The following is a 14,910-nucleotide window of genomic DNA, read 5'->3' on the forward strand; positions in this document are numbered from 1 at the left end:
GTTCTAAGTTTCAAGTATAGATGTGGAAACGTGTGGATTGATTCTCGTGATACGCTACACAGCACTTTTTTTTTTCTTTTTTTTTTTTTTTTCTTTTTTTTTCCAACCTCGACATTGATAAACACTTTCATTTATCACTTCATGGTGAATGGATAACTGACCACATTTGTTTCCTGGGCATATTTGTTGCTTTTTCCACAGGTTCCCATTCCGTGTGATAACGAACAGTGTTAAATATTACTGACAGTCTTTTTTGATCTGTTGTGACGTTGACAGTCTTTTATCCTGTCTACCCGATTGATATCAAACGTTACTGCTTTAGTCTCAGGTACAAGAATACGTCTGATGGCCTCAGTAACAGTCTTGAAAAACAACAACATCAGTTAAAGGATTGTTATATGGAGAAAGTATTAGCGCTATTAAGTCACAGAAGGCACTGCTCCTGAGTGACAAAAGGAGATGGTGATTCGTATCGCAGTTACACGTTTCTTAACAGAAGACAAAATCATGATATGACATCGTCAAAAAACAGCTTATCATCAAAACCATGATATTCTGATTCACTTTGATAGCTAAACATTGCATTCAAGGCTCTCATCTGTGTGAGTGTGGCCTATGTGGAGTGATGGCCTAGAGGTAACGCGTCCGCCTAGGAAACGAGAGAATCTGAGCGCGCTGGTTCGAATCACGGCTCAGCCGCCGATATTTTCTCTCCCTCCACTAGACCTTGAGTGGTGGTCTGGACGCTAGTCATTCGGATGAGACGATAAACCGAGGTCCCGTGTGCAGCATGCACTTAGCGCACGTAAAAGAACCCATGGCAACAAAGGGATTGTTCCTGGCAAAATTCTGTAGAAAAATCCACTTCGATAGGAAAAGCAAATAAAACCGCACGCAGGAAAAAATACAAAAAAATGGGTGGCGCTGTAGTGTAGCGACGTGCTCTCCCTGGGGAGAGCAGCCCTAATTTCACACAGAGAAATCTGTCGTGATAAAAAAGAAATACAAATACAAATACATTGATAGTAATGACAAGACTGTAATTAAGTTTTACATTTGACAGTTGTACATATCAAGTGGAAGACTGTGATCTGGCGTGTTAGTAACTGTCTCAAATGTAAATCAACAACAAGAATCTGATTGATATGATCAATGGTATAGAATCTCAATACAAGACCGGAGTGGTGTTGAACGTGTTTGAATCACAATGTGGATATTTTGTATTCGTGTGAGTATTATTCAGAATCAAGAATAAGATCCGTGTTCTGTGGTTGTCATGAAGTCAGAAGATGTATCCGATACAACGTCGAAAAGAAATAACATGTAATAAAATAAAAACCTTCGGAACTGAGTACAACCTATTTTATGCACTTTACACAACTCTCGTGCAATCCCTCAAGACCTGACCAGCACGTTGTCCCTTATAGATATATATACGTTGTCCCATATATATATATATATATATATATATATATATATATATATATATATGTGTGTGTGTGTGTGTGTGTGTGTGTGTGTGTGTGTGTGTGTGTAACACAAGTGCAATACAATGCAGAACAAGACGATAAAGCACAATAATACAATGCAATACATCTTGATTATGACCGCCCACTCTATTATTATGCGCTGTATTCGTTTCCAATCGGAATTATAAAACGTATTTGCATTACTATATTGTAGATGCGGTGTAGCGTATCACGCAAATCAAATCTGTACAGAACGAAAGGGAACAGAGATGAAAAGAAGCATTACAGAGAGAGAGAAAGAAAGAAAGAAAGGAAAAAAGCCGAAAAGGAAACATCGCGGACGGAAAGAAGCCGTTGATACGGTTTGGGGAGAATGAACACACCACAGAAGGCAAGAAATGGCGAAACGACCTGCTGACTTACAATCGAGTTGTTAGCTGCAATTACGGGCTAACACTGGGCTCTCTAACCACCCGCTAACTTCTCTCCTGGGAAAAATAAATAAACCATAAAAATACCCCACTCCAGGGGTCTTCTTCAGGTAATTATCAGAGGTGCTGCAACTATGCTTCCATCGCTCCCGGTCTCTGGGTACAGAAATCAAATCCGTGGATCCTTGAGGGACCACTCATTTAAGGCCCAATGTAAATGACTGACTCTCGTTAATTCATCCGGGGAGGGGAAGGGGGGAGGGGGGGAGGGGGGTAGGGGTAGGGGGGGTAGTAGGAACACTGCTTAGACGCATGGATGAATGACTAAACGAGCCTTTAAATGCCGCCACTGAAGAGGAACTAACATTTTTTTTTTCCTGTAGCGCAGACATGTTTGTAATTACTCTTTCACGGTTATTTAATCCAGTGCACACACACACACACACACACACACACACACACACACACACACACACACACACGTATGTGTGTGTGTGTGTGTGTGTGTGTGTGTGTGTGTGTGTGTGTGTGTGTGTTTCATAAATTCATCTAAAATGTGAAGGACTGGACAACACTGCCCGCTGTACGTTGCTCTTATGCAGTGCAAGTTCAGTACAGAAGCATTCAGAGTATGTGAACTTCTTCCAAGTGTCGTCAGCAACTGTGGTTTATGGCTGTGCAGGAGACAGTCTGCACAAGCCATGTGAACATTCTCCTTTCATCTGGAGAATGGAGAGTCGCTAAAACACTATCTTAAGTGTGTACTATTTTTCGTAACTTCGTATTGCATTACTCAAAAGTGTTGATGTGGTTGTAAAACTTAGTCATAACACAATCGTTCCAAATAACGTAGATGTCAGAGTCAAATGCATTTTGTTTTCCTTCTTTTGTTTATTATCAAACGAAAATCTTCATCGCTTGTGTGTCGATACTGATGAAACTAGATGAGGAAGTTCACACGTCTTTCCTCATAATATTTAATCAAAAGTTCGAATGCTTTAATCAAAAGAAACTATATGCATATTTGACTTCATCAAGATTTTGCGCCTTATGTATATTAGTAGTAGTAGTAGTAGTAGTAGTAGTAGTAATTTTATGTATTAATCTATTATTTTTATCATTTTATTTATTTATTTTGTTGTTGTTGTTTTATTTTATTTTACTTTTTGTTGTTATTTTGTTCTTCTTTTTTTTCTCTCAAGGCCTGACTCAGCACGTTGGGTTATGCTGCTGGTCAGGCATCTGCTTGGCAGATGTGGTGTAACGTATAATGATTTGACCGAACGCAGTGTCGCCTCCTTCAGCTACTGATACTATGATGCTATGACAGCGTCTCTGGATCGCATGAACATCTGGCATAGTCGTTCAATTCCAATGCCGAGGTATCGGAGTCCACAGGAGACGAAACTGCAGCCATATCCGGCATACAATTGGCTCTCTCCCTCAGAGAAAATCCAAATTGCCCCCAGTGGTGCCTTTAAAGGTTTCATATTAATCCCTCATTTTTTTATCAGTAATGTTCCTGTTATTATTCATTGCCATCGATTGTTTTGTTTTTCTTCGGTTATATGACAATGTTCACACACACACACACACACACACACACACACACACACACACACACACACACACACACACACACACACACACACTTTTAAAGTTGAAAAATCTTTCCACATTGAGGATTAAAGGTATTGATGTCAGTTTTTGCTGGGTGCCTTCTCATGTGGGCATATATGGCAATGAAACTGCTGATAAAGCAGCTAAAAGAGGAGCACAAGATTCAGAAAAATCGACAAAAATACATGTCCGACTTTCCGTGAAAGACGCATACACTGTGTTAGAAAAAAGGAGCATGGGGTCGATTTCATAAACGATGGAAGGCAACGTTTTCAAAACAGAAAGGGAAATTATTCCCCGAACATATTATTAAAGAAAAAAAATACCGAATTCTTCCTTATAAAACTTGACGCGCGGAAGACAAAATATAGCAAAAATGTTATATGCATTTGTGGTAAGCAGTTCGGCTTGCATCATAGTTTGTTTCACTGTCAGCAGGTACGTATCTTCTTGCCCAAGTATTTCATTGAGAGTAACTATTCTGCAGATGATTTTAGGAAGTAATTTATAACGACGTTCTTTTAACGAGGCCCTGTTTCTACATTCCTTTAATGTACTTCATAATTGTGTTAATGGTTTTAATTATTATCATAATTATTGAATTGTTACTGTTACAACTAATTTCATGTTTGTTATGCATTTCTTAGTAGTTTTCTACCTTATTGTATTATCCTGACTTACCATTCCCCTCTCCCCACCCCCCTCTTCCCACCCTACCCGACTTTTTTTTTTTTTTTTTTTTTTTTCGTCTAATATCACTAATAGTGAAAAGACGCTAAACTAAAGAACGAACACACACACACACACACACACACACACACACACACACACACACACATCACAACACATTCGACAAATCAGTCTGAATCCTCCCTCCCTGCAAAGTTGCAAGTCAAGAAGTGGAGACGTGCCACAGAAGCCCGACCGAGTTCCCCCCCCCCCGCCCACACACCCCCACCCCCAACAATATTATTCACCCGTTGGTGACGGCTGCTGGCAAGGACCGACAAGACCTTGGAAGTGATGACTGGAGGGAAAAGGTGATGGAAATCTACGGCCTCCTTCACCTTAGTCGTCAAGGCGACAGGGCCACAAAGGAGGCGACAGTGGCTGGAACGCTTCCTCCACCCCCAACCCACCCGCCCCAATCTTTCCGTCAACAAGGTGTTAAAGTTGCTGAATTATTGATGGGAGCGAAGGTCGAGGTTGCTGTAGCTTGAGAATCCACACACTAGTGTTAAGCCGTGAGCGTGAGTTGAGGGCTATCTGCTTTGCACAGTACTGGTAATAACTCGTGACATGGGACTGGTCGGGCCGCAAGTGTCAGCGATGGGTTAATGTGTGTAAATGCAATTCTGGAAAGCCGACTGCAGCGGTGGGGTGGGGTGGGGAATGGGGAGGGGAGGTGGGGGGGGGGGAGGGGTGCTGGGATCGCCTGGGATTCATATCCACAGTATTGTCTCAGTGTCACACGGGGATTTTGGACGGTTCGAAACTTTGCTTTTGATGTCTTGGAGAAGATTGGAGGAGAAACTATTCTGGAAAAAAAATCGCAAGAATATATTTATATATATTCTTCCGACACTCAATGGTTCAGAAAAAGAGCAGTTTATGGTCATATAATAGTGTGATTTCAGAAATGACTATCGAGGAGGGGGGAAGAGGAGGAAGAAGGGAGGAACAAACGGATCATTTCACAACAGTCATGCAGAGTCATTAGGAAGTCCAGATGTTGAGTGTTTTTGTGCTCTCTGTCTCTCTCTGTCTCTCTCTGTGTGTCTGTCTCTCTCTGTCTGTCTCTCTCTGTGCAACTTTTCAAAAACCATAAAGTTACTGCAGGAAATGTCACGAACTAAAAATCTTTGTCTACTTTTTAATTTATGAAATGTTTTGTCCATGACATAGGTTCCTTCCCCCTTTAGTTTCGGAATTGTGTGTGTTTGAATTGTATGTACCCCCTTTACAAACAGGTCGGTGGTCTTGCAGTAAAATATGTCTGAGTTCTGAGTTCTCCTGTGTGTGTGTGTGTGTGTGTGTGTGTGTGTGTGTGTGTGTGTGTGTGTGTGTGTGTGTGTGTCTCACATCATATCAATTGATATGATGGGTTTTGATGTTACATGCGTATATATTTATTATAAGATTTATATGTAATTGAGTATGTGTTTGTATTGATATGATGTGTGTCGATGTTACATGCGTAAATATTTATTATATGATTTATCTGTACTTTGCTTTCTGTGTACTGTCCAAACCTTGGAGACGAACGACTGAAAAAAAGGCAAATTACCCCCTGTCACATGTACTTTTAAGCTAATGACAAAGTGCCAAAGTGTCGCAAATCTCTTATTTGTTTATGCTATTTCAATTCTGGTTTTTTTTGTGGTTTTTTTTCCCTTTCTGTTCCATTTCATCTGTTTTGCACCATTTTGTTCTGATTAGTACCTACTATGTCACCAGAGCTTTTCAGCTAATGATATTAAACATTTCAGTGTTCAGTATTCTCTCTCTCTCTCTCTCTCTCTCTCTCTCTCTCTCTCTCTCTCTCTCTCTCTCTCTCTCTCTCTCTCTCTCTCTCTCTCTCTCCTCCTGCAAACAAAGATTAAAAAAAAAAAAGAAATAGAATAAATACCTGAAGACATAAATTTACGACGATTACCAAAAGTAAAGAAACGTCAGGAACACAGGAAACAGTAAAACCACGGATCCGTCGAAGAGCCACTAAAACAACCGCGGACAGATTTTCTACTTTTACTGAATCCGATTACGAACAGTGGATACTCATGGCTAAACCGGTATACACTAATTATCCTTCCTTTTGACAAGTATCGACAGTTACACAATCTTATAACCCCCCCGCCCTTTTTTTATCATGATCATTTTATGCAAATTAATCTTCGCATATTTAAGGGGCTGGTTGCTGAATCATCCCCAACGCCAGCACCAACCCACCCTTTCTCTGTCTCTGTCTCACTGTCTCTGTCTATCTCTGTCTCTGTCTGTCTGTCTGTCTCTTTCTATCTATCTATCCATCTCTCCGTCTCTCTCTCTCTCTCTCTCTCTCTCTCTCTCTCTCTCTCTCTCTCTCTCTCTCATTCTTTCTCTGTGAAATCATTTGTTTCATTTTATTTACGCATGCGTGCAACGAATTTGGCCTCACCATCAGCCTGAAGAAAACGGAAGTGATGGGACAGGGCACGAACTCTCCTCCAGCAATCCACATCGGGAGCCACGACCTGAACTCAGTTGACCGTTTTCAGTATCTGGGGTCGACAATAACTTCGAATCTTTCCCTCAAGCCAGAGATCAACTCAAGAATTGCTAATGCCGCCGGGGTCATGTCCAAACTTCACAAGAGCGTGTGGTCAAACGAAAACTTGACGGTGAACACCAAGATGCAGGTGTACAGAGCTTGTGTTCTAAGCACTCCACTCTACACAAGTGAAGCATGGACCACATGTTCCGCCCAAGAGAAGAGACTAGACAGTTTCCATCTCCGATGCCTCAGACGCATTCTTGGAATCCGATGGCAGGACAAGATCCCAAATACTGAAGTGCTTGAGCGTGCAGGCTTGCCATCTATCTTCGCCATTCTGAGTCAACGCCGTCTTCGCTGGCTCGGTCGTGTTCGTCGAATGGATGAAGGCCGCATCCCTAAAGATCTGCTTTACGGTGAGGAATCTAGGCCCCAAGGCCGCCCCCGACTAAGATTCAAAGACGCTTGCAAACGGGACCTGAAAAGCCTTGCGGACTCACGTGGAACCAGGAAATCTGCCATTCAGAGAGGGGTGAAAAAAGCAGAGAGAAGCCTCATTGACTCGCTGAGGAGGAAAAGAGCCATACGCAAGTCAAACTCTGTAAACCAGGCAGCATCTACCTATATCTGTCCCACATGGAGTAGAAATTATCACTCGAGCATCGTTCTACACAGCCACATCAGGAAGTGCAATGCCCGGCAGTGACTACTTTTCTGGTGCAGTCATCGTCTCTCGAGACGAAAGGAGGCGACGATGACGACGACGATATTCATTGCCAAGCCGACGGCCAAGACCGGGGGTGTTAAAATAGAGTGGAGTTTTAATTTTTGCTATAAACACTCACAAAATATTTATGATTGATTAATTCGAAGTCCAAAATCACTGACAAAATAAATCGGCGCGCGCGCACACACACACACACACACACACACACACACACACACACACACACACACACACACACACACACACGTACACACACACATACACACACACACACATACACACACACACACACACACACACATATATATATATATATATATATATATATATATATATATATATATATATATATATATACATGCATGCATGCATACACACACACATACATACATACATACATACATACATACATGCACACACACGCATTCAAACAACTGGCCAGACAGGATGTAGCCCTGTGTGAGATCTGTGATGATTGCCAGACTCCTTACTGTGCACTCCTAGACCTTCCCTGGAGACTGTCTGCACGTGCTGTCCCCATTTCACCTCTGTCTGCATTTTAAAAAGTGAGACAGGATCCAAACGTTCGACTTGTTATACCCCCATGTGATTTCAACGACTTCTTATTTACTGTGATGATGATTCCCAAAAGCTGATCCTATTTACAAGTTTGAATAATAGTCTACATGTTATTTGGAACTTGTTCGTGATTCCCCCCTCGGTATATCCCCACTTAATTGATGCTGTGTGTAGCTGAAGAGAACAGAGAATGTCCCCCCCCTCCTGCTTAGAAAGGAAGACGGTCGGGGGTTTGATTTCCCAACTCGGTATTTCCCCACTAGTTTCATGCTGTGCGGAGCTGAAGAATAGTGGAAGGCGTGCCAGCCCAGGGAGCAAACAAAAAGGTCGGGAATTTGTGTTTCGAGGCTCTAACCACTTCTCTTCCTCCGCTAGACTTGGGTATTGTCATCCTTTGTATGTGTTCAGATTCACACTGATGTTGATTAGGGAGAACCAGAAATTCAGACTCATCAGCTGTCATATCAGTTTTCGCTGTTAACACAATTGCACCAGGCAACCGTTACTTCGCCGTTCCCCAGGGTCTTAAACCATTCAACCATATGAAATTTACAGTCTTTGCAGGCTTCCCTGCTACAGTGATTCAGAGAAACTGAAATTGTCTGTGTTTTTTCCCCCTATCCAAATGGGCACAGGTCTCTCGTTTCTATGGCGGACGCGTTAACCACTTGGCTACCACTCCACTTTAAGCTCACACCAGCAACACAGGACACGACATACAGATGTGATGTCTTGTTGCTCTGCTACAGTCTGCACGATGCAAGAAGCCAGCATTGTGCAGACGTCGTATACATAACTAGAAATAATAAGTTCCAATTTATAAGACGAAGATGTGCGAATCTCATATGAAAAAAAAGCTTTTCTTGTGTGTGTGTGTGTGTGTGTGTGTGTGTGTGTGTGTGTGTGTGTGTGTGTGTGTGTGTGTGTGTGTGTGTGTGTGTGTGTGTGTGTGTGTGTGTGTGTGTGTGTGTGTGTGTGTGTGTGTGTGTGTGTGTGTGTGTGTGCGTATTTGTTTGTGTTTGTCTGTATGTGTGTGTGTTTCTGATTTCAGATGGTGAGCATGTCAGCACATTTACTACAGTGGTTTTGACAAAGAAGAAAATTTCGCGACAGACCTCTGAGAGAACGACGAACAGAGGAAACGATAGAGAGAGGGAGGGGCCGAGTGAGAAAGAAAAGAGAGACAGGGGTAGTGCAGTGAACAGAGAGAAAAAAACAGAGACATAGAAATGAGGACAAAGAGGATGCAGAAACACAGAAGAGAAACAGAGTAAGTGAGAAGCAAGGGAGAGGGTGGTGGTGGTGGTGATGGTAATGGTGGATGAAGAAAGATAGAGTCAGACAGAGATTGAATTCCTGTTCTCTTCAATCTTTTTCCTTTTTTTTTGGGGGGGGGGGGGGGGGGGGTAGGGGGGGATTACTTTTAAAAATTAATTTGTTGATTTTTTCCCCCTATGTTTAAATGGCTTATGGTTCCCTTGACGTCTTCCAGCTGTCCTGGAAGCCTTCTGGTTCCATTTCTTTTATTACACAACGTACCTGGCTGTTCCCAAGTGTCACAGGGAAGAAATGGGTCACACACACCCTCCCCCCCCACACACACACAGACGCACGCACGCACGCATACGCACACACACACACACACACACACACACACACACACACACACACACACACACAGACGTACGCACGCACGCATACGCACACACACACACACACACACACACACACACACACACACACACACACACACACACACACATGCACACACACAGACGCACGCACGCATGCATACGCACTCACACGAGCGCATTTTTTTTTTTTTTTACTTGACTGTGCAAACACACACAAACACCCACACGCGCGGGCGCGGGCGAGCGCAAGAACGCACGCATGCATGCACACGCACAAACAGACAGACAGACACACACACACACACACACACACACACACACACACACACACACACACACACACACACACACACACACACACACACACACAAAGAGGACTTTTTTTTAAATTCCAGTTCCCATGAACCAGGAAGACAGAAGACAGGAAATGCCCCAACAGCCTGACAGCTTTCAAGTGATTAAAACGCATTTCTTCTTCCTTCGGGAAGGGGCTTTGAAAAGAATTGTGGGCGTGCTTCGGTCCTGGTTATCTTCATGTCAGGTTCGTCATGCCAAATATTTTCGATTCGCATGGAATTTTAAACAAACAACAACAAAAAAACAACAACAAACAAACAAAAAAACAAAAATAAAAAAAAAAAATAAATAAAACAAGGGTAATAATCCATGATTATAGAGATGAAGAAAATTCATTCATAACGGGAAATCTGCTAAGAATCATGAGCGGACAGACTTTCACATGTATTCCACCATCAATGTTTTGTCTTGAGGTTTGTTTGTGACCCCATGACAGTGCGAACTTAAAAGTGTATTTTCACTAGATTTGTTCCTCATATTTTACTCATTTTAGAGACATGACACAAGGACATGATGATGATTTATTGTCAAAAGCATTTACAGACATTCTGACGAGGGGGGGGGGGGGGATTTCAAACAAAAAAAGTAATTACAATCATTTCATTTTTAGAGAGAGAGATAGAGACAGAGACAGACCGCAAATATAGACAGAGAAAGGCAGTCCGAAAAAAGCTACGGAGACAGATGCAAAGAGAAACATAGACAATGGAAAAACAGATAAATATACAGAGAAATGATAAAGACCGAATTAGACGGACAGAGAGACAAATGAAAAGATACAAAACCCTGGATTATATCATAGCTTGTTTACACATGCAACCACGTTAAATATTCTGCTAAAGTTTATGTCTGTTGTTGATACTTTCAGCCAAGGTAGCCATGTGTCATCCATATTTTCAGTCATTTTCTTATGGAAAAATCACAACTATGGTAACTGCTATGAAACATTGGAATCCTTTGTGCATTCGTATCAATACATATCAATATGCGCAAAGATTGTACAACAGTTTCATACTATTATTGGGGCAACGCTTGGCTATCATGATGGCAACATACAATTGCATATATATTATTCAGTCGATGCAGTACGCGGCTACAAAAGGAGTATCCTCTACTTGTCTTGTAACACTGGAGACAGATTGATGACAACTGTAAAGAGACCCGAAGCTGTATGAAAGGAGTCTGAACATGTCTACCACATTATCAGCCTACAAATGTAACTCTGGGGGCAGTACTTAACTGCAGCAGGAATATCTGCAAATCATAAGTTATCACCACGACTCCCCCTCCCACCCCATCCCCATCATTTCGACATTTCACACCATCATCACCACGACACCCCCCTTCCCCCACACACCCATCATCACCACACTACCTCAGCATTACAACAACATTCCCCCCATCATCACCACGACCTTTTCCCCCATCACCAAGACCCCCGCCTCCCCCATCATCACGACGACCCCCCCCCCACCCCCATCATCACCACGATCCCGCCCCCGTCATCCCCACAACCCCACCCAGATCATCACCACGACCCCCCACACCTCCATCATCACCACGACCCCCCACATCCCCATCATCACCACGACCCCATCATCACCACGACCCCCATCATCACCACGACCCCAACCCCATCATCACCACGACCCCAACCCCATCATCACCACGACCCCAACCCCATCATCACCACGACCCACCCCCATCATCACCACGACCCCCCATACCCCCATCATCACCACGACCCCCCACACCCCCATCATCACCACGACCTTCCCCCCATCATCACCACGACCCCACCCCCATCATCACCACGACTTTCCCCCATCATCACCACGACCCCCAACACCCCCATCATCACCACGACCTTCCCCCCATCATCACCACGACCCCCCCACACCCCCATCATCACCACGACCTTCCCCCCATCATCACCACGACCCCACCCCCATCATCACCACGACCCATCCCCATCATCACCACGACCCCACCCCCATCATCACCACGACCCCACCCCCATCATCACCACGACCCCACCCCACCCCCATCATCACCACGACCCCCCACACCCCCATCGTCACCACGACGCACCCCCATCATCACCACGACCCACCCCCATCATCACCACGACCCCACCCATCATCACCACGACCCCCCACACCCCCATCATCACCACGACCCCACCCATCATCACCACGACCCACACCCATCATCACCACGACCCACCCCCATCATCACCACGACCCCCCACACCCCCATCATCACCACGACCCCACCCATCATCACCACGACCCACCCCCATCACCACCACGACCCACACCCATCATCACCACGACCCCACCCATCATCACCACGACCCACACCCATCATCACCACGACCCCCCACACCCCCATCATCACCACCACCCACCCCCATCATCACCACGACCACCCCAACCCCATCAACACCACGACCACTCACACCCCACCCCCATCATCACCACGCCCCACCCCCATCATCACCACGACCCCCCACACCCCCATCATCACCACGCCCCACCCCCATCATCACCACGGCCTCCCCCCCATCATAACCACGACCACCCCCATCATCACCACAACCCCCCACACCCCCATCATCACCACGCCCCCCACCCCATCCCCTCGTCACCACGACCCCCCAAACCCCAACCCCATCAACACCACGACCACTCACACCCCCACCCCCATCATCAACACAACCCCCCCATCATCACCACTACTTTTCCCCCATCATCACTACGACCTTCCTCCCCAGCACCCCCATCGTCACTACCTCTTTCATAACCACGACAAAATCATCCCTGACCATCAATGCAAGCTTTTCCAACACCTTTACCACCAGTTTTCTCCTTCACCAACTCACACCTCTCTTATTTTACTGTACTTCTCTTTCTCCTTCATCTTCATCTTCGATTTTATGACTGGCTCTCTCGTCTCCACGACCCACCCCCATCATCACCACGACCCCCATCATCACCACGACCCACCCCCATCATCACCACGACCCACCCCCATCATCACCACGACCCCCATCATCACCACGACCCACCCCATCATCACCACGACCCCCATCATCACCACGACCCACCCCCATCATCACTACGACCCCCCACACCCCCATCATCACTACGACCTTCCCCCCATCATCACCACGACCACCCCCACCCCAACCCCATCAACACCACAACCACTCACACCCCCACCCTCATCATCACCACGACCTTTTCCCCATCATCACCACAACCTTTCCCCCATCATCACCACGACTCCCCACCCCCACCCCCCGCACCCACATCATCACCACGACCTTTCCCCATCATCACCACGACCTTTCCCCCATCATCACCACGATCCCCCACCCCCACCCCCGCACCCACATCATCACCACGACCTCCCCCCCCCCCCTCTCATCACCACGACCTTTCCCCCCATCATCACCACGACATTTTCTCCCGTCATATCACCATGACCTTCACCACGACCTCCCCCCCCCCCCCCAATCATCACCACTACTTTTCCCCCACCATTACTACGACCTTCCTCCCCCAGCACCCCCATCGTCACTACCGCCTTCATAGCCACGACAAAATCATCCCTGACCATCAATGCAAGCTTTTCCAACACCTTTACCACCACGAGTTTTCTCCTTCGCTAACTCACACCTCTCTTATTTTACTGTACTTCTCTTTCTCCTTCATCTTCATCTTCGATTTTATGACTGACTCTCTCCTGACATGGAGTTGCGCGAGAACAAATCCAAATTCGACTGTTCTGGTCTAAGAATCAAGCTCCTTAGAAATATCAGAACAGCCACCACTAAACTTTGTGAACTTTCATCAAAATAACGTGCGTGTTTTTACCAGGGAACCATTTTTTCACACTTTCATGATAAGGAGCAGTGAGTTCAATTCATGCAGCCAAAATGATTGCGATCAGCTCTGAATAAAAGTTTTGCTAACATGTATCGCGTGTGTGTAAATGAATACACAAATAAAGAAATAAATGAATATAGATATATAGAGAGATAGATAGTGATAGATATATGTATACACGGACCTATACATAACAATTATAACTTCATGACCGACGAAAAATATACACACATATGAGATAATACACACACACACGGAAGAGAGAGAGAGAGAGAGAGAGAGAGAGAGAGAGAGAGAGAGAGAGAGAGAGAGAGAGACGTATCAGCAGCATACTGATCCATGAAAGACAGAGACAAACAGGGAAAGGAGGAAGAAAGGGGAATAGACCGTTACAATCGTTACAGCCTGTAACATTCACACAGGGCACACTGCTCAACCCAGCAGTCTACAATTAGGACTCAACACAGCAGTCTACAATTAGGACTCAACAGCAGTCTACAATTAGGACTCAACAGCAGTCTACGATTAGGACTCAACACAGCAGTCTATAATCAGGACTCAACACAGCAGTCTACAATTAGGACTCAACACAGCAGTCTACAATTAGGACTCAACAGCAGTCTACAATTAGGACTCAACACAGCAGTCTACAATTAGGTCTCAACATAGCAGTCTATAATTAGGACTCAACACAGTAGTCTACAATTAGGACTCAAAATAGCAGTCTACAATTAGGACAACACAGCAGTCTACAATTATGACTCAACACAGCAGTCTACAATTAGGACTCAACACAGCAGTCTACAATTAGGACTCAATACAGCAGTCTATAATTAGGACTCAACACAGCAGTCTACAATTAGGACTCAACACAGCAGTCTACAATTAGGACTCAACACAGCAGTCTATAACTAGGACTCAACACAGCAGTCTACGATTAGGCCTCA

Source organism: Babylonia areolata, chromosome 24 (assembly GCF_041734735.1).
Source record: "Babylonia areolata isolate BAREFJ2019XMU chromosome 24, ASM4173473v1, whole genome shotgun sequence".
Classification (NCBI taxonomy): Eukaryota; Metazoa; Mollusca; class Gastropoda; order Neogastropoda; family Buccinidae; genus Babylonia; species Babylonia areolata.